Source organism: Callospermophilus lateralis, chromosome 2 (assembly GCF_048772815.1).
Source record: "Callospermophilus lateralis isolate mCalLat2 chromosome 2, mCalLat2.hap1, whole genome shotgun sequence".
Lineage (NCBI taxonomy): Eukaryota > Metazoa > Chordata > Mammalia > Rodentia > Sciuridae > Callospermophilus > Callospermophilus lateralis.
Genome location: NC_135306.1, coordinates 90574731 through 90595976, shown reverse-complemented (window position 1 = coordinate 90595976; position 21246 = coordinate 90574731).

Here is a 21246-nt window from a genome sequence, read left to right as displayed (position 1 = left end):
GGTTAGTGTTAGTGTCAGAGTCAGGGTCAGCGTGAGTTTTAGGGTTCAGGTTAAACCTCAAATTAGGGCTAGGATATAGTTCGGGTTAGGGTTCAGTTTAGGTTAAGGATTAGGGCTAGTGCTATGGCTTGGTGTTGTTTTAGGGATAGGGCTAGGTTTAGGGCTAGTTTTAGGATTAGAATTAGGGTTAGGGCTGGTGTTAGTTTAGGCTTCGGCTTAGTGTTAGGATTAGATTTAGAGTAATGTTAGATCAAGTTTAGGGCTAGGGTAAAAATAGGGCTAAGGTTAGGGCTAATGTTAGGGCTAGAATTAGGGTTACGGTAACGGATAGGGTTAGAACTCGGTATAGGACTAGTGTGAGAGTTACAGTTAGACTTAGGGTTAGGGTTAGGGAAGAGCTAAATTATGGTTAAGATTAGGGCTAGGGTTAGTGTTAGGATTAGGCCTAGGTTTAGGATTAGGGTTATGATTAAGGCTATGTTTAGGGATAAAATAAGGGCTATGGTTTGTGTTAGGGTTAGGCTAGGATTATGGCTATGGCTAAAGTGAGGTCTAGGGTTATGGTTAGGGATAGTTTTAGGGTTAGGTTTATGTCTAGGTCTATTGTAAGTTTATGGTTAGGGTCATGTTTAGAACTAGGGGTATTATTAGCGTCATGGTCAGGGTCAGGTTTAAGATTTGGTTTAGTTAAGTTGTGGCGTTAGGGCTCAAATTAACATTAGGTTCAGGGATAGGGTAACGATAGGGTTAGGTTTATTGTTCAGGATTGGTGTTGAGTAATTGATTGGGTTAGAGCTAAGGTTAGGACTAGGGTTACGTTTAGGATTAGGTCTAGGTTTAGGCTTAGGGTTAGGGTTAGGTTTAAGGATAGGGTGACAATTAGGGTTAGATTTATTATTAAAGCTAGGGTACCACATAGATTAGGGCTATTTTGTTATAGTTTAGTGCTACAGCTAATGTAAGAACTAGTTTTATGATTAGGGCAAGTTTATGGTTAATTAGAGGGTTAGGTATAGTTTTAAGGGTAGGTTTTGGGTTACGGTGATGTTTAAAGCTAGGGTTAGTGTTACTGTCAGTTTCAGTGTTCAGGTTAGGTTATAGTTAGGGTTAAAGCCAGAATTAGGACTTGGTTTAGGACTAGGGGAAGGATTAGTGTTTGGGTTAGGCTATGGCTTATTGTTAGGACTAGATCTAGGTTTTTCTTTGGGTCTAGGGCTAGAGTTTAGGGCTAGATTTGAGATTAGGTTTAGGTCTAGGGCTATTTGTACCATTAAGTTTAGGTATAAAGTTAGTGGTAGGTCTAGTTTCGGTTTGGTCTATGGTTAGGTTTAGGTTTAGACCTACAATTAGATTTAGCATCAGAATAATGGCAGGGTTAGGGTTAGGGTTTGGGTTGTGGTTAGTGCAAAATGAAGTCAAGGATTAGGACTAGTAATAAGGTTAGGGGTTGGGTTAGGCTAAGATTAGGGTTAGAATTATGGTTAGAATTAGTTTTAGGGTTTTGCTTAGGGTAAATGATAGGGTTAGAGCTAGGGTTAGGGCTAGGGTTGGGGTTAAAGCTAGGTTTAGGGCTCGGGTTAGGGCTAGTTTTTTTGTTATGGTTAGTGCTAGGGTTAGGGCAAAGGCTAATGTAAGAATTGGGGTTACAATTAGGGTTAGTTTTAGGGTTAGGTGTAAGGGTACGTATAGTGTTAGGGTTAGGTTTAAGGTTAGGGTGATATTTAGAGCTAAGGATAGTGTAGAGATAGGAGTCAATGTCACTGATATTTTTAGGGCTAGGGTTAGGACTCGAATAAGGGCTAGGATTACTGTTAGGGTTCAGTTTAGGTTAGGGTCATGTTTGGAGCTAGGGTGCATGTTAGGGTATGAGTCAGGGTCAGGGTTAGTGTTAATGATGGGTTAGGACGAAAATTAAGGCTAGAATAGGTCTAGGTGTAGTATTATGGTTTGGTAGAAATTCAGGTTTAGGATTAGGTCTATTGCTCTTTTTTGTTTTACTTCTAAGGTTAGGGTTAGGACTAGTTTTATTATTAGCATTAGGGTTAGGGATAGTGTTAGTGCTAGCCATAAGATTAGGTTTAGGGTTTGACTTAGAATTAAGTTAAGATCTAGGATTAGGGCTAGGAATTAGGATAGGTTAAGGGTTAGGGCTAGGGTTTTGGTTATGGTAAGGGATAGGGTTAGAACTATGGATAGGGCTAGTCTGAGAGTTAGAGTTAGTCTTAGGGCTAGAGCTAGATTTAGGGTTACGGATAAGGTTAAATTAGGTCTAGTAGTAGGGCTAGGGTTAGTGTTTAGCTTAGACCTAGCTTAAGGGTTTCGGTTAGGGTTAAGTTTATGGTAATGGTTGGTGTTATAGGTAGGTTTAGATGTAGGGTGAGGGTTAGAAATAGGGTTAAGTTTAGGGTTAGGTTTAGGGTTATGATTACAGCTAGGTTTAGGGATAGGATAAAGTCTATGATTTTTTTAGGGTTAGGGCTAAGATGAGGTGTAGGTCTAATATCAGGTCTAGAGCTATGTTTAAAGATAGTTTTGGATTAGGTTTATGGCTACGTGTAATGTCAGTGTTATGATCAGGTTTAGAGCTAGCAGTATTATTAGGGTCAGGGTCTGGGTTAGAGTTTGGGATATGTTAAGGTTTAAAGTTATGGCTTGAATTAGTGTTGGGGTAGGGTTAGGGTAATGATAGGGTGAGAGTTAAGATAAGGTTTGGTTTAGGGTAATTGATAGGGTTATGCTTAAAGATAGGGTGAGGTTTAGGCTTTGGATTATGGTTATGTTAATGGATAAGCTTAGAGCTAGGGTTAGGGCTAGGTTTATGGTTATAATTTAGGCTATGTTTACAGTTAGGGTTAGAATTAAATCTAAGATTAGGGCTCAGATAGGGGCTAGATTTTGAGTTAAGTTAGAGCTAAGATTAGGGTTACGGATAATGTAAATACTAGATTTATGATTAGGGATACTTTTAGGGTTGGGATTAGGCCTAGGTTAAGTGTTAGCGTAAGGTTTAGGTTTAGGTTAATGTTTAAAGCTAGGGTTAATTTCAGGGTCAGAGTAATGTTGAGGGTTAGTTTTAGGGTTGGTTTAAAATTCAAATTACAGCTATGGTTGGGTCTAGTTTTGGGTTTAGGGTTTGGATTTCATTAAAAGGTTATGGTTAGGGGTATGGCTTGGTTTTGCTTTAGAGCTTGGAGAAGGGTTTCGGCTAGTTTTAGTATTAGTATAGTTTTAGAGATAGTGTTAGGTTTAAGCTTAGGCTTAGGGTTAGGGTTAGATCTAAGGTTAGAGCTAGGGCTTGGGTTAGGGTTCCTGTAGGGGATAGGGTTAGAACTAGGTACATGGCTAAGGTGAGAGTTAGAGTTACTTTTAGGTATAGGGTTAGGGCTAGGGTTAGGGATAGGGCTAAATTGGGCTAAGATTAGGGGTATGGTAGAGTTAGGGTAAGGCCTAGTTTTAGGGTTATGATTAAGGCTAAGTTTAGGAGTAGCCTTAGAATAAGGGATAAGGTTTTTGTTAGGTTTAAGGCTAGGATTATGGCTAGGGCTAATGCCAAGTCTAGTTTTATGGTTAGGGATAGTTTTAGGGTTAGGTTTGTGGCTAGGTCTAGTGTAAGGGTGAGGTTTAGGGAAAGGGTCAGGTTTAGAGGTACGGGAGTAATTAGGGTCAGAGTGTGGATTAGAGTTTGGTTTAAGTTAGAGTTTAGGGTTAGGGCTCAAATTAGCATTAAGTTTAGGCTTAGGGTAATTATAGGGTTAGGATTAGGGTTCAAGTTATGTTTAGGGTTATTGATTGTATTAGGGTTAGGCTTAAGGTTAGCATTAGTTTAAGGGTGATGGTTAGGGTAATGAAAATGGTTAGAACTAAGTTTAGTGCTAGGGTTATGATTAGGTATAGGTGAGGTTTAGAGTTAGGGTTAGAATTAGAAGTAGGGTTTGGGTTATGGTTATGTTTAGAATGAGGGCTAGGTTTTGACCTAGGTTTGGGGATAGGGCGAGGGTTAGATTTAGAGTTAGATCTGGAAATAGTATTATAGTAGGATTATGGATATGGTTAGGATTAGGGCTGGGGTTATCATTAGGATTACGTTTATGTTTAAGGTAATGGTTACTGTTAGATGTAGTGTTAGGGTTAGGGTTAGGGTTAGATCTAGTTTTAGGGTTAGGGTTAGAGCTATATTTTTGTTTAGATTTATGGTAAGGGTTAGGATTTGAGCTAGAGTTAGGGCTATGGTGACTGTGAGGCTTAGGTTTTGGTTTAGAAATTGTTTTTCAGTTAGGTTTAGGGTTAGGGTTAGGCCTAGGATTGTAAATAGACTTAAGGTTAGGGTTTGAGTAATGAGTAGATTTAGAGCTAGGTTTAGGGCTGGGGTTAAGGTTAGGATTAGGGCTAGGGTTAGAGTTAGAATTAGGGAAAAGTATAGGTTTATGTTTAGGGTAAAGATTAGGCTTTGAGCTAGGTTTAGGACTAAGGCAAGGTTTAGATTAGGGTTAGGGCTAGGGTTAAGGTTACTGTAACACTTAAGGCTAGGTTTAGGCGTAGGGTTTGCTCTAGATATTGTGTTTGGTTTAGACCTAGGGTTAGGGAACCTAGGTATGGGAACTGTAAGAGCTAGGGTTATGATTAGAGTTAGTTTTAGGTTTAGGTTTATGGCTAGATCTAGTGTTAGGTTTAGGTTTTTAGTTCTGGTCAGGTTTAGAGGTAGACTTAGTGATAAATGCAGGGTCAGTGTCCATGTTAGTGTTAGAATTAAGGTTCCAGGCAGAATTACAACCTAGGGGTAGGGTTAGTGTATGGGGTAGGTTAAGGGTTATTGTTTGGGCTAGGGCTAGGTTTTTTATGTTGAGGCTAGAGTTAAGGCTAGATTTAAGATTAGGTTTAGGTCTAGGTGTAGTGGTAGGCTTATGTTTGGGTGTAAGGTTACCAGTAGGGCTAGTGGTAGGTTTTGATCTAGGGTTAGGGTCAGTTTTAGACATAGGGTTAGTGTTAGGGTCAGAATAAGTATCAGGGTTAGCATTAGGGTTTGGGATAGGGTTATATGTATATTAAGGTCTAGGGTTAGGACTATAAATAGGCTTTGGGTTTTTGTTAGCATGAGGATTAGGAAAAGGTCTAGGATTACCATTAGGGTAAGGATTTTGCTTAGGGTGAGGGATAGGGTTAGATCTGTGGTTAGGGATAGAGTTAGGGTTAGGGTTAGTGTTAAGTCTAGATTTAGGGCTCAGATTATGGCGAGTTTTTGTGTTAATGTTAGGTCTAGGGTTAGGGCAATGGCTAATGTAAGAACTGAAGTTAAAATTAAGGTTAGGGGTAGGGGTAGGTCTAGTGTTAGGGATAGGTTTAAGGTTAGAGTAATATTTATAGCTTGGGTTAGTGTTAAAGATAAGATTCAGAGTCAGGGTTAGATTTACGTTTAGGGCTATGACTCAAATAATGGCTAGGCTTACTGTTAGGGTTTGGTTTAACTTTAGGGTTCTGTTTAGAGCTAGGGTGAGTCATAAGATATAAGTCAGAATCTGGGTTAGTTTTCAGGTTAGGGTTATGACTCGAATTTGGGCTAAGATTAGGTCTATGTGTAGTGTAGAATTTTCTATAAGTTAAGCTTTAGGGTTAGGCTATTGCTCTGTTTTGTTTTGGTCCTAGTTTTAGGGTTAAGGTTAGTTTTTTGGTTAGCATTAGTGTAAGGCCTAGTGTTAGTGTTTGGCTTAGACTTAGTGTTAGGACTAGATTTGGAGTTAGGTTTAGATTTAGATTTAGGGCTAGATTTAAGAGTAGAGCAAAGGATAGGCCTAGGGTTAGAATTAGTGTAAGGGATAGGGTTAAAACTAGGGATAGAGCTAGGATGAGTGTTAGTGTTATTCTTATTGCTAGGGTTGTGGTTAGTGTTAGGGATAGGCCTATATAGGGCTAGTATTAGGGCTAGGGTTAGTGTTCAGCTTAGGACTAGCCTTATGGTTAGTGTTAAGTTTAGGGTAAGGGATGGCATTATAGCTAGGTTTAGAGGAAGGGTGAGGGTTACAATTAAGGTCAGGGCTAGTGTTAGTTTTAGGGTTATGATTAAGTCTAGGTTTAGGGCTAAAATGAGGGCTAGGGTTTGTTGTAGGGTTAGTTCTAGAATTTGGGCTAGGGCTAATGTCTGGTCTAGTGTTACAGTTAAGGATAGATTTAGGGTTAGGTTTATGGCTAGGTCTAGTTAAAGGGTTAGGTTTAGGGTAAGGTTCAGTTTTAGAGCTAGGTGTAAATTTAGGGTCAGGATCAGGGATAGGATTTGTTTTAGTTTAAGGTTTAGGGATAGGGCTCAAATGAGTATTAGGGTTGGGTTAGGATTAGGGTAATGAATAGGGTTAGTTTTAGGATTCATGGTAGGTTTAGGGTAATGGAGAGTTTTTGGGTTATTGATAGGGTTAAGGTTAGGCCTAGGTTTAGAATTAGAATCTGGGTTATCATAAGGGTAATGTATAGGGTTAGAGCTAGTTTTAGGGCTAGAATTATGGTTAGGATTAGGGCTAGAGTTAGGGTTAGGGTTAGGTTTAGGACTAATAACCGTAGCTTATGGTAGGGTTAGGGTTAGGGTTAGGATAAAGTTTAGGTTTTGAGGTAGCTTTAGGTATAGGTCGAGTGTTAGTGGTAGTGTTAGGTCTAGGATTAGGCTTATGTTTATGGTCAGGTTAGGTTTATGGTTAAGGCTAGGATGTTAATTAAGGTTAAGTTAAGGTTTAGGGTAATAGATTGGATTAGATGTAAGGTTACATTTAGGGTTATTGCCAGGTTTAGGGTTAAGTTTGGGTTTGGCGCTATGTTTACTGTTGGGTTTTGTTTAATGGTTAGCATTTAAATTAAGGTTAAGACTATAGCAAGGGTTAGGTTTTGGTTCATGTCTAGGGTTAGTTTTATGGTTTGGTTTAGGTTTACAGTTAGGTTTACGGTTTGATTTATGTTTACAGATTAGAGCTAGGGTTAGTGTTAGGTTTAGGGCTATGATTAAGGATAGGGATAAATCTAGAGTTATGGTGGGATTAGGGTTATCTTTAGTGTTAGATTTAGAGTTAGTGTAATGACTAGTGTTAGATCTAGGCTTCAGGTTAGTGTTAGGGTGTTGGTTAGGGATAAGGATAGGATTATGTTTAATCTAAGGGTTAGGCTTTGTGCTAGGGTAAGACCTAAGGTCAGGGTTTGTGTCAGGGTTAGGTTAGGGCTAGTTTTATTGTGAGGGTTATGCTTAGGGTAGGTTTAGGCCTCGGATTAGGGCTAGATTTGTGTTGGGTTTACGCCTAGGTTTAGTGCTATGGGTAATGTTATACCTATGGTTTTAATTAGGGCTAGTTTTATTGATAGGTTATGGCTACGTCTAGTGTTAGCTTGATTTTGGTTCGGGTACAGGTTTAGAGCTAGGTTTACTGTTAGTGTCAGGGTCAGTGTTCAGATTAGAGTTTGGGTTAGGAAGAAAGCCAGAATAAGGACTAGGGTTAGGTCTAGGGGTAGTGTTAGTGTTTGGTTTAGATTAAGTGTTATTGTAAGGGCTAGGACTATGTTTTTGTTTCAGTTGGTCTAGAGTTATCACTAGATTTAGGATTAGGTTTAGGTCTAGGGCTAGTGTTAGGTTTATGTTTACGTATAGGGTTACTGGTAGGGCTAGTTTCAGGGTTTGGTTTAGGGTTAGTTTCAGGATTACACCTAAAATTAGTTTTAGGGTCAGAATAAGGGTGAAGGTTAGGGTTAGGTTTTATATTAGGGTTAAAGCTATAATGAGGGCTAGGGTTAGGACTAGTTAGTTATAGGGTTTGGGTTTTGGTTAGGATAAGGAATACAATTAGAACTAGGGTTAGCATTATGGATAGGGTTTGGCTTAGGGTAAAGGATAGGTTTTAACCTAGGTTTAGGGCTAGGAATAGGGTTAGGTTTAGGGCTATGATCAAAGATAGGGTTAAATCTAGTGTTATGGTTCAGATTAGGGCTATTTTGTGTTAGGCTTAGGGCTAGAGTTAGGGCTACGACTAATGGAAGATCTAGGGTTACATTAGGGTTAGTTTTTAGGTTAGGTTTTGGGATAGATATTTGTTAGCATTAGCTTTAGTGTTAGGGTGATATTTAGAGCTAGGTTTAGTGTTTGATAAGAGTCAGAGTCAACGTTACTTTTAGGCCTAGGACTCCAATACAGCTAGGGTTATGGCCATTTATAAGAGTAGGGTTTGGTATAGAGTGAAGTTTATTATTAGAATAATGGCTCAGTTTTGTTTTAGGGCTAGGGCTAGGGTTGAGCTAGTTTTAGGATTAGTAATAGTGATCATTCTAGTGGTAGAGTGAGTTATAGGCTTAAGGTTATAGTTGGATTTGAAGTTATGGTTATATCTAGGGTTAGGGCTATGGCTAGGGTTAGGGATAAGGTTAGGGATAGTGTTAGGGTTATGGTAATTAATAGGGTTAGAAATATAAATAGGGCTATGCCGAGAGTAAGAGTTAGTCTTAGAACTTGGGTTAGGGTTAGAGTTAGGGTAGTGCTGAATTAGGACTATGATTAGCACTAGGGTTAGTGTAAGGGTTAGGCCTATGGTTAGGCCTAGGGTAATGGTTAATTTTAAGGTTAGGATTAGGGTTTGTTTTAGGGGAAGAAAAGGGGTTATAGCTAGGTTCAGGGATAGAGCGAGGTGTAAAATTAGGGATAGGACTAGGGTGAGGGTTTTGGTTAAAATTAAGTCTAGGTGTATCGATAGGATTAGGGCTAGGTTTTGTGTTATGATTAGGGCTAGGATTAGGGCTAGGGCTAATGTCATGTCTAGGGTTATCACTAGGAATAGTTTTAGGTTTAGGTTATGGCTAGGTCTATTGTAAGGGTTAGGGTAATGTTAAGGGTCAAGTTTAGAGCTAGGTGTATTATTAGGGTCAGAGTCCAGGTTAGGTTTTAGTTTAGGTTAAGGTTTATAGTTAAGGCTTATATTAGCATTAGGGTTAGGGTTAGGGCTAGAGTAATGGATTGGGTTAGGTCTAGGGTTCAGGATATGTTTAGAGTAATGTATATGGTTAGGTTTAGAGATAGGGTTAGATTTAGGCCTAGGGTTTGCATTTGGGTTAGGCTTATTTTCAGGGTAATGGATAGGGCTACTACTAGTGTTAGGGCTAGTGTTAAGCTTACTAGTAGGGCTAAGGTTAGGGTTAGGGCTAGGGTTATGTTTAGGGTAAGAGTTAGAGTTTGAGCTAGTGCAAAGACTTGAACAAGCCTTAGGTTTAGGGTTAGTGCTAGGGTTAGGGTTAGTGTTACGCTTATGGCTAGGTTAAGGACTAGAATTAAGGCTATGTTTTGTGTGAGGTTTTAGGCTAGTGTTAGGGCTATGTGTAATGTAAGATATAGGTTTTTGTTATGGCTAGTTTTAGGGTTAGGGTTATAAATAGGTCTAGTGTTCGGATTAGTTTTGGGTTTAAGTTTAGGGCCAGAAAGACAGCAAGGATTAGGTCTATGGGTAGGGTTAGTCTTTGCATTAAGTTCACAGTTATTGTTAGGACTAAGGCTAGCTTTATGTTTAGGACTAGTGCTAGATTAATTGCTATATTTAGTTTTAGGTTTAAGTCTAGAGCTAATATTATGGTTAGGTTTAGGTATAGGTTTACTGGTTTGGCTAGTGTTAGGGTTTGGTTTGGGGTTAGGGTCAGGTTTAGACCTAGGTTTAGTATTACTGTTGAAATAACTGTCATGGTTAAGAGTAAGGTTTTGATTAGGGTTAGAGATAGAATAAGGGAGAAGGTTAGTGCTAGTATTAGAGTTACAGTTCGTTGTAGGCTAAAAATCAGGGTTAAAACTAGGGTAGCATTAGGATGAGGATTTTGCTTAAGGTAAGTTATAGGGTTAGAGCTAGGGTTAGGGATTGCATTAGGGTTAGGGATAGGGCTAAGGTTATGTTAGTGTTAGGGTCAAGACCAGAAATAGGATTCAGATTAGGGCTAGATTTTCTGTTAGGGTTAGGGCTATGGCTAATGTAATAACTAGGGGTGCAATTAGGGCTAGTTTTCTGGTTAGGTTTAGGACAAGGTCTAAGTGTTTGGTTTAGGTTTAGGGTTGGGGGAAGTTTAGAGCTAGGGTTAATGTTAGGGTCTGTGTCAGGATCAGGGTAAGTTCTAGAGTTAGGGTTAGGACTTGAATTAGGGCTTGTTCTAGGGCTAGGTGTAGGGTTAGGATTTGGTTTAAGTTAAGGATTAGGCTTAAGCTTATGACTTAGGTTTTTTTTTTTTTTTTTTTTTTTTTTTTTTTTTTTTTTGAGTGCTAGGGCTAGGGTTACGGCTAGTTTTCCAATTAAAATTAGGTTAGGGCTAGTGTTAGGGTGAGTTTTATGCTTAAGGTTAGGGTTAGATTTAGAGTTAGGGTTAGATCTTTGTTTAAGGCTATGGCAATATATATGGCTAGGGTTCGGTCTAGTATTAGGAATAGGGTTAGGGTTATGGTAAGGGATAGGTTTTGAGCTAGGGTTAGGTCTAGGGTGTGAATTACAGTTATTCTTAGAGCTCTGATTAGGGTTTGGGTTAGGGCTAAATTAGTGCGAGGATTAGCGCTAGGGTTAATGTGAGGCTAAGGCCTAGGTTTAAGGCTATATTAGTGATATGATTAGGGTAAGGTAAGATAGTATAACTAGGTTTAGGGAGAGGGTAAAAATACAGTTAGGGCTGGGGTTAGGTGTAATATTAAGGCTAGTTTTAGGACTAGGTTAGGGCTGTATTTTGTGTTAGGGTTAGAAATAAAATTAGGGCTAGGGCTAATGTCAGTTCTAGGTATAAGGTTAGGGTTAGATTTAGGGTGAGGTTTATGTCTAGTTCTAGTGTAAGAGTTAGGTTTAGAGTTAGGGTCAGGTTTAGTGATAGGGTTATTATTAGTGTCATGATCACAGTGAAGATTTGGGTTAGTAACTCAAATTAATAAGCATTAGGGTTAGAGTTAAGGTTAGGATAATAGATATGTTTAGGTTTAGGGTTCAAGTTAGTTTTAGTGTAATGTGTATGCTTAGGCTTAGAGATAGGGTTAGGGTTATCCTAGGGTTATCTTAGGGAGAGGGTCAAAATACAGTTAGTGCTAGGGTTAGGTTTAATATTAAGGCTAGTTTTAGCATTAGAATTAGGTTCATGGTTAGGGTAATGGATAGGGTTAGAGCTAGTTTTAGCAGTAGTATTGTGGTTAGGAATAAGGCTAGGGTTGAGGTTACGTTTAGGGTTAGGTGAGTTTTAGGGATAGTGTTAGGTTTAGGATAATGGTTAGGGTTAACAATGATGTGTAGGACTCAGATTAGGTCAAGATTTTGGGTTAGGTTAGGGCTAGGATAAGGGCTCTCGCTAAAGTATGATCTAGAGTTATGATTAGGGCTAGTTTTAGGATTAGGGTTAGGCCTAGGTGTAGTTTTAGGGTTAGGTTTATTTTTTAGGGTGATGTTAGAGCTAGGGTTAGTGTTAGGGTCAGAATCAAGATCAAGGTAAGTTTTAGGGTTAGGGTAGGACGGGAATTAGGCCTAGGGTTAGGGCAAGGTATAGGGTTAGATTTTAGTTTAGGTTAAGGTTTAGGGTTAGGGCTAAGGCTCAGTATTTTTTTGGGCTAGGACTAGGTTAGGGCTAGTTTTAGAATTAGCATTTGTGTTAGGGCTAGAGTTAGTGTGAGGTTTATGCTTAAGTTTAGATTTGGATTTAGAGTTATGGTTAGATCTAGGGTTAGAGCTAGGGTAGAATTATCGCTAAGGTAAGGACAAGTGTTAGGGTTATGGTAGTTGATAGGGTTAGAACTGTGATTAGGGCTCAGGCAATTGTAAGGTTTAGTCTTAGTGCTAGTATTAGAGTTAGGGTTATAGATAAATTAGGGCTAGGATCAGGTCTAGAGTTAGTGTTATGCTTAGGTGTAGGGTTAGGGTTGGGATTACGTTTAAAGGAAGGGATGGATTATTCCTAGGTTCAGAACTAAGGCAAGGGAAAAAATTAGGAATAGGGCTAGAGTTAGGGTTCAGGTTAGGATCAACGCTGGGTTTAGGGCTAGAATGAGGTCTAACACTTGTGTTAAGTTTATGGCAAATATTAGGGCTAGGGTTAATATCAGGTTTAGGGTTATGTAGAGGGCTAATTTTATGGTTAGATTCATGGCTAGGGGTAGTGTCAGAGTTAGGTTTAGGGTAAGGTTCAGGTTTAGAGCTTGGGATATTATAATGGTAAGGGTTAGGCTTGAGTTTGGGTTAGGTTAAGGTTTAGTGGTATGGCTCAAATTAGTGTTAGGTTTAGAGTTAAGTTTAGGGTAATGGATAGGGGTAGGTTAGGGTTTAATTTAGTTTTAGGGTAATGGACGGAGTTAGGGTTAGGCCTAGGGTTAGCATTAGGTTTATGTATATCTTTGGGTAATGTATAGGATTAGAGCTAGGTTTAGGGCTAGGGTTGTGGTTAGGATTAAGTCTAGAGTGAGGGTTAGGGATAGGTTTAAGGCTAGGCTTAGGGTTAGGTTTAGGGTATTGGTTAGGGCTTGAGCTAGTGTTAGTGCGAAGACTAGGATTAGGTTTACAGTTATGTCTAGAGTTGGGGTTAATTTTAATATTAGGGTTACGACTAGAATTATCATTAGTTTTAGGGTAATGTACAGGATTAGATGTCAGTTTAGGGTTAGGATTTGTGTTAGATTTAGGACTAGGTTAGGGTTTGAACTAGGGTTAGGACTATGGCAAGGGTTAGGTTTATGGTTAGGTCTAAGGTTAGATTTACCATCAGGGTTAGTGTAGGTTAATGGTTGGAGCATGGTTTATCCTGAGATTTATGTTTAGGGTTAGGATAAGGGGTGGGTTAGAGCTAGGTTTAAGGCTAGGATTAAGTTTAGGCTTAATGCTAGGTTTACGGTTAGGCTTAGGGTTACTTTTGCAATTAGGTTAAGGGTCAAGGTCAGGGATTGGTAAGGGTTAGGGCTAGGGTGAGGGTTCAGCTTCGAATAGAGATAAGGATAGAGGTATGTTAGGATTAGGGCTCGAATTAGCACTAGGTTTAGGGTTTTCGTTAGTGTAATGGATGGAGTTAGAGCTAGGGTTTGGCCTATAGTTATGGTTAGGATTAGGGTTAAGGTTTGGGCTAAGGTTATTTTAGGGTAAGGGTTAGGGTTTGAACTAGAGGTAAGGCTAGGTCTATTTTGAGGTTTAGGTTCAGTGTTAGGTCTAGGGAAAGGATTATGACTAGAGTTAGGATTAGGGTTAGGATAAAGAATATGGTTAGATATAGTTTTAGGTGTAGGGTTAGGGTTAGATTTAGTTGTAGGATTTGAGTTAAGGCTATGGATATGTTTAGGTTTATTGTACGGGTTAGGGTTAGAGCTAGGGTTAGTGCTTTGGTGAGTGTTAAGTTTAGGGTTAGGTCTAGGATTAGTTTTCTAGCAAGTTTTAGTGTTTGTGTTAGGGTTATGGCTAGGGTTATTAATAGGGTTAGAGTTAGGGTTAGGGTCATGGTTAGGTTTAGAGCTAGGTTTAGGGCTATGGTTAAGTTTTGATTAGGGTTAAGATTAGGTTTAGATTTAGCGATAGGTCTAAGTTTATACTTAGGGTAAGGATTAGGCTTTGAGGTAGATTTAGGACTAAGGCTAGGGTTGCTGTTACGGTTATGCTTAATGCTAGGTTTAGGCCTAGAATTCACTCTAGGTTTTGTGTTAGCTTAAGGCATAAGAATAGAACTATGGGTAATGTAAAAGCTAAGATTATGAATATGGCTAGTTGTAGGGCTAGAGTTATGGCTAAGTCTACTGATAGGTTTAGATTTTCAGTTAGGGTCAGGCTTAGAGATATGTTTACTCTCTTTTTTTAGATAGAGGGAGAACAGATAGAGAATTTTTTCAATATTTATTTTTCAGTTTTTAGGGGACACAACATCTTTTAAAAAAAAAAAATTATGTGTTGCTCAGGATCAAACCCAGCACCCCATGCATGCCAGGTGTTCATGTTACCACTTGAGTCACATCCCTAGCTTCAGGTTTAATCTTAAAGGCAAGGGCAGTGTTCAGGTTAGAGTTAGAGTTAGGGTTACAGCCAAAATTAGGACTCAGTTTAGGTCTAGGTGTAGGGTTAGTGTTTGGGTTAATTTAAGTGTTATTGTTAGGGCTAGGGCTAGGTTTTTGTTTACATTTAGGGCTAGAGTTATGGCTAGATTTGGGATTATGTTTAGGTCTAGGGCTAGTTTTAGTGTTTGGTCTAGGGTTAGGGTAAAGTTTACACCTAGGGTTAGTGTTAGTATCAGAATAGAGTCAGGGTGAGCATTAGGGTTTGGGATAGGGTTAGTGATAGAGAGATGGCTAGGGTTAGGTTTGGGTAATGGGTAGGTTTAGAGCTAGGTTTTGAGCTAGGTTTAAGGTTAAGATTAGGGCTAGGGTTAAGTTTAGATTTAGGGATAGGTCTAAGTTTATCTTTAGGGTAAGTATTTGGCTTTGAGCTAGGTTTAGGACTAAAGCTAGGTTTAGGATTAGGGTTAGGGCTAGGGTTAGGTAAGTGTTACACTTAGGGCTAGGTTTAGGCCTAGAATTCGTTCTAGGTATTGTATTAGGTTAAGGTGTAAGGTTAGGACTATGTGTAATGTAAGACCTAGGGTTATAATTATGGCTATTTTTAGAGTTAGGGTTATTGCGAGGTGTAGTATTAGGTTTAGATTTTCGTTTAGGGTCAGGTTGAGAGATAGGTTTAGTGTTAAAGGCCGGGTCAGTGTTCAGGTTAGAATTAGAGTTAGTTTTAAAGTCAGAATGAGGCCTAGGTTTATGTCTAGGGTTAGGGTTAGTCTTTGCATTAGGTTAAGGGTTATTGTTAGAGATAGGGCTAGGTTTTTTTTTTTTTTTTTCCCGAGGTCTAGGGCTAGAATTAAAGCTAGATTTGGGATTAGGCTTAGGTCTAGGCCTAGTGATAGGGTTAGGTTTAGGTATAAGTTACTGGTAGGCCTAGTATTGGGGTGTAGTCTATTAGGATTAGCGTCAGGTTTAAACCTACGGTTAGTGTTATTTTCAGAATAAAGGTCAGGGTTAGGGTTAAGCTTGGGATAGGGTTAGAGCTTGAATGAGGACTAGGTTAAAGACTAATATTGTGGTTAGGGTTTTTGTTAACCTACGGAATAGGGATACGTCTAGGGTTACCATGAGGGTTAGGATTTTGCTAAGGGTTAGAGAGAGTTAAAGCTAGTGTTAAGGATAGGGTTAAGGTTAGGGCTAGGTTTAAAGCTAGGTTTGGGGCTCGGTTAGGGCTAGTTTTTGTGTTAGGGTTAGGACTAGTGTTAGGGTACCAGCTAATGTAATAATCAGGATTACATTTAGGGTTAGGGTTAGGGTTAGACCACTTGTGTTAGGGTTAAGTTTAAGGTTAAGGTGATATTTAGAGCTAGGGTTAGTATTAGGATAGGAGTCAATGTCAGGGTTAATTTTATGGTTAGTGTTAAGACTCAAATACGGGCTGGAGTTACTGTTAGGGTTAAGTTTAACTTAGAGTGGTGTTTAGAGTTAGGGTGAGTGTTAGGACATGAGTCATGGTAAGCGTTAGTTTTAAGTTGTGGTTAGGACTTAAAATCAGGCAAGGGTTAGGTCTAGGTGTAGTGTTAGGGTTTGGTTTAACTTAAGGTTTAAGGTTAATGCCACTGGTCTTTTTTATATTTCTATAATTACGGTTAGGACTAGTTTTATGATTAGCATTAGGGTTAGGACTAGTGTTAGTGTTAGGCTTAGGCTTAGTGTTAGGGTTACCTTTAGAGTTAGGGTTAGATCTAGGGATAGGGATAGGACTAAGGTTAGGGCAAGGGTTAGGGATAGGGGTTAGGGCTAGGGATAGGGATACTGTAAGCTATAGGGTTAGAACTAGGGATAGAGCTAGTGTGAGAATTACCATCAGTCTTAGGGCTAGGGTTAGAAATGATTTAGGAATAGTGTTAAATTAGGGCTAAGATTAGGGACAGGGTTAGTGTTCAGCTTAGACCTACCATTAGAGTAAGGGATAGAGTTAAGTTTAGGATAAGGGATGATGTTATTTTAAGGGTTAGACTTAGGGTGAGGTTTAAAGTTAGAGATAGGGATAGAGATATTGTTAGGGTATGATTAAGTCTAGGATTAAGGCAAGGATGAGGATAGAGTTTGTTTTAGGGTTAGCCTAGGATTAGGGCTAGGGCTAATATCAGGACTAGGGTGATTGTTAAAGATGGTTTTAGGGTTAGGTTTATGGCTACGTCCAGTGTAAGGGTTAGGTTTAAGGTAAGGTTCAAGTTTAGAGCTAGGGGAATTATTAGGGTAACGGTCAGATTTAGAGCTAGAGGAATTATTATGTTTATGGTCAGGGTTAGGGTTTAGTTTAGCTTAGGATTTAGATATAGGGCTCAAATTAGCATTAGGGTTAAAGTTAGGGTAATGGTAGGGTTTGGTTTAGGGTTCAGGATAAGTTTTGGGTAATTCATAGGGTTAGAGTTAGTGAAAGGGTTAGCATAAGTCCTAGGGTGAGCATTCGAATAGGGGTCATCTTTAGGGTAATGGATAAGTTTAGAGCTAAGGTTAGAGCTAGGGTTATGGTTAGGAATAGGTTTTGAGTTAGGGTTAGGGTTTCTGTTAGAATTAGGGTTTGGTTTATGGTTATATTTAATGTAAGGGTTAGGTTTTGAGCCAGAGTTAGGGCTAGAATGAGGGTTAGGTTTAGGGTTAGATCTAGGAATAGGATTGGGGTAAGGTTATGGTTAGGTACTAAATATGGTTTGATATAGTGTTAGGATTAGGGTTAGATTTTGGTTTAGGATTAAGGTTCGGGTTAGGATTTGAGGTTGGTTTGGGGCAATGGCGAGTGTTAAATTTAGGGTTATTACTAGGGGTAGATTTCCACTTAGGGTTAGGGTTAGCATTAGGGTTTGGTTAGTATTATCAATAGGATTAGGGTTAGGGTTAGAGTAATGGGTATGTTTAGAGCTAGGTTTATTGATAGGGTTAAGTTTAGTATTAGGGCTTGGGTTAGGGTTTGAATTAGGGATAGGTCTAGGTCTATGTTTAGGACAAGGATTAGGCTTTGATCTAGGGTTTGTGTAGGGTTAGGTTTTAGCTAGGTTCAAGGCTAAGATTCGAACTAGTTTTTGTGTTAGGGTTAAGGCTAGGGTTAGGGCAATGGCTAATGTAAGAACTAGGGCTACAATTAGAGTTAGTTTTATGGTTAGGGTTAGAGGTAGGTCTAGTGGTAGGGTTAATTTTAAGGTTAGGGTGATATTTATAGCTAGGGTTAGTATTAGGATTTGAGTCATGGTCAAGGTTAGTTTTAGGGTTAGGGTTAGGACTTGAATTAGGGCTAGGGTTACGGTTAGGGTTTGATTTATATTTAGCGTCTTGTTTAGAGTTAGGGTGAGTGTTAGGATATGAGTCAGAGAAAGGGTTATTTTTAAGGTTAGGATTAGGACTCGTATTAGGGCTAGGTTTAGGTCTAGGTGTAGTGTTAGGGTTTGGATTAGGTAAAGATTTAGGGTCAGGTCTGTATTTCTGTTTTGTTTTAGTGTAGGGTTACGGTTAGGGTTAAGGTTAGTTTTAGGATTAGCTTTAGGGTTAGGGATAGTGTTATGTTTCATGTTAGGATTAAGGCTAGGTTTAAGGCTAGGAATAGGGATAGGTTTTGTGTTAGTTTTATGGCAAGAATAAGGGCTAGGGATAATGTCAGGTGTAAGTTTAGAGTTAGAGATAGTTTTAAGGTTAGGTTAATGGCTAGTTTGAGGGTTTTGATTAGGGGAAGGGTCAGTTTTAGAGATAGGGGTATTATTAGGATCAGGGTCAGATTCTGAGCCTGTGTTAGGTTAAGGTTTAGGTTTAGGGCTCAAATTAGCATTAAAGTTAGAGTTAGGTGTAGAATAATGGCTAGGTTTGGGCTTAGAGTTCAGGTTATATTTAGGCTAATGGATATGGGTAGTGTTTTTGATAGGTTTAGGGTTAGGCTCCTAGGGATAGCATTAGGGTTATGGTTATCATTAGGGTAATTTATAGTGTTAGAGCTAGATATAGGCCTAGAGTTATTGTTAAGATTAAGGCTAGAATTTGGGTTAGGTTCAGGGTTAGGTATAGGGTTAGGGTTAGGATTAGGTTTAGGATATGGTTATGGGTTACAGCTAGTGTAAGGGCTAGTGTATGGTTAGGATTAGGGCTAGGGTTAGATTTAGGTGCAGGGTTAGGTTTAAGGTAAGTGTTAGGGCTAAAATTAGGTTAGGGTTAAAGCTATTGCTAGGGCTCCAATTAGGGCTAGGTTTTGGGTTAGGATAGGGCTAGGGTTAGGGCTATGGCTAATGTAATAACAAGGGTTAAGCTTAGGGCAATTTTAGGCTTAGAGTAAGGGCTAGGTGTAGTGTTAGGTTTAGGTATAGAGTGATGTTTAGAGCTAGGGTTAGTTTTAGGCTCAGTGTCAGGGTCAGGTTTAATTTTAAGATTAGGGATAGAACTCGTATTAGAGGTAAGTTTAGGGCTAGGTGAAGTGTTAGGGTTTGGTTTAGGGTTAGGGATATGGCTCAAATTTGTTGTAGGGCTAGGGCTAAGTTGGGGCTAAGTTAGGGCTCATTTTAGGACTAGTGTTAGTGTTATGGCTTGTGTTAGTGAGAGAATTAGGCTCAGGGTTAGATTTAGATTTAGGGTTTGATGTAGAATTAGGTCTTTGGCAAGGGTTAAGCCTAAGGTTAGGGCAAATGTTAGGGTTATGGTAAGGGATAGGGTTATAACTAATAATAGGGCTAGGTCGATAGTTAATTTTAGGGCTAGGGTTAGGTTAAGTTAGGTTTAGGCCTACATTGTGGTTAGGATTATGTCTAGGGTTTGTGTTAGGGTTAGGCCTAGTGTTAGTCTTAGGTTTAATTTTAAAGATAGGGTTAGGTTTAGGGATAGGGATGGGGTTAGAGCTAGGTTGAGGGCTATGTTGAAGGTCAGAAATATGGTTAGGGCTATAGCTATGGTTTGGGTTAGTAACAAGGCTAGATTTAGTGCTAGGATGAGAGCTATGGTTTTTTTAGGTTTATGGCAAGAATTAAGGCTAGGTCAAATGTCAGGACTAGGGTTATGTTAAGGGACAGATTTGGGCTTAGGTTTATTTTTACGTCTAGTGTAAGGGTTAGGCTTAGGGTAAGGTTCAGGTTTAAAGGAGAGGTATTATTAGGGTTAGGGAAAGGTTCCGAGTTTGGTTTAGGTTATGATTTAGAGTTAGAGCTCGAATTAGCATGAGGGTTAGTTCTAGGGTAGTGCTAGGGTCAGACTTAGGGTTCAGGTTAGGTTAAGGGTAATTGATAGGGTTATATTAAGCAATAGAGTTAGGGTAAGGCCAAGGGTTAGCATTAGTGTTAGGGTTATGTTTAGGGTAATGGATAGAGTTAGAACCAGGGTAATGGCTAGGGTTATGTTTACTGTTAAGGCTATAGTTAGGGTTAAGGTTAGGCATAGAGATAAGATTAGGGTTAGTGTTAGGGTATGGTTTAGTGTTTGAGCTAGGTTTAGCACTAGGGTGAGGGTTAGGTTTATGTTTAGGTCTAGGTTAGAGTTACGGTTAAGGTCAGGATTAGTGTTATGGTTAGGGTAATGGATAGATTTAGATTTCAGGTTAGGGTTAGAGTTAGGGTTAGGTTTAGGTTTAGGGTTAAGGTTGGGGTTAGGCTTAAGGTAATAAGATTATTTTTAGAGACAAAGAGCGAGCAAGAGAGAGAGAGAGAGAAAGAGAATTTCAATATTTATTTTTCAGTTTTCAGCAGACACAACATCTTTTTTTGTATGTGGTGCTAAGAATCGAACCCGGTCCGCACGCATGCCAGGCGAGCGCGCTACCACTTGAGCCACATCCCCAGCCCTAATAGTTAGGTTTTGAGCTAGGTTTATATCTGTGGCAAGACTTAGGTTTACTGTTATATCAAGGGTTATGTTTACAGTAAGGGTTAGGGTAAATTTAGGTTAGGGCTAGGGTTATCATTAGGGTTAGAATTAGAATAATGGGTAGGGTTAGAGTTAGTGTTATGGCTAGGGTTAAGGTGAGGATTAGGGCTAGGGTTATGGTTAGTGTTAGGTTTAGGCCAAGGGTTAGTGTTAGGGTTAGGTTAAAGTTTAAGTGTTAGGGATTGAGATTGAGCTAATGGTTTGTGCTAATTAAAGGGTTAGAGTTAGAGTCAGGGTTAGGGTTAGAGTTAGGGTTAGGACTAGCTCAGCATTAGGGTTAGAGTCATGGTCAGGAAAATGGATAGAGTTATAGCTAGGGTTTGGACAAGGTTTGGGCCTAGAATTAGGATTACGGTTAGCGTTAGGGTAAGGTATGAATTTGCAGCTAGGTTTAGAGCTAGGGCGAGGGCTAAAATTAGGGTTATGGCTAGTTTTAGGGATAGGGTTATGGAAAAGTCCAGTTTTATGGTTAGGTTTTGATTAGGATGAAGTTTAGAGCTAGAGTTGTGTTAAAGTAAGTGTCAGGGTTTGGGTTAGGGTTAAGTTTACAGTTAGGGCCATCATTAAGACTAAGTTTAGGTCTAAGGGTAGGGTTCATGTATGGGTTAGGGCTAGGTCTAGATTTTTGTTTAGGCTAGGAATAGAGTTATCACTAGACGAAGGGTTAGGTTTATTCCTAACATATAGGTTTACCAGTAGCACTAGTGTTAGGGTTCGGTTTAAATTAGTGTCAGGTTTAGACCTATGGTTAGTGTTAGGGTCAGAATAAGTTCAGGTTCATTGTTAGGGTTTGGGTTAGAGTTAGAGCTAGAATAAGGGTTATAGTTAGGAGTAGTAATAGAGTTAGGGTTTGGGGAAGGCTAAGGATTAGGTTTAGGACTAGGTTAGGTTTAAGGTTATAGTTTGGATTAGGGTAAGGGATAGGGTTAGCACTAGGGTAAGGGCTAGGCTTAGAGTTAGGGTTAGGGCTAGGGTGAGGGTTAGGTTTAGGGTTAAAGCTAGGGTTAGGGCTCAGATTAGGGCTAGGTTTTGGTTAGCATTAAGGCTATGGCTAAAATAAGAACTAGCGTTATAATTAGGGCTAATTTTACGGTTAGTGTTATTTCTAGGTCTAGTGTTAGTGTTAGGTTTAGGGTTACAGGTATATTTAGAGCTAGGATTATTGTTAGGGTCCGAGTTTGGTTCATCTTAGTTCTAGGGCTAGAGTTAGACTCAAATTAGCACTAGTGTTAGGGCTAGGTGTAGGATTAGGGCTTTGTTTATGTTAAGGGTAAAATTTAGGGAAATGGCTTGGTTTTGTTTTAGGGATAGGGCTAGGGTTATGGCTAGTTTTAGGATTAGCATTAGTGTTATGGTCAGTGTTAGTGTGAGGTTTAGGCTTA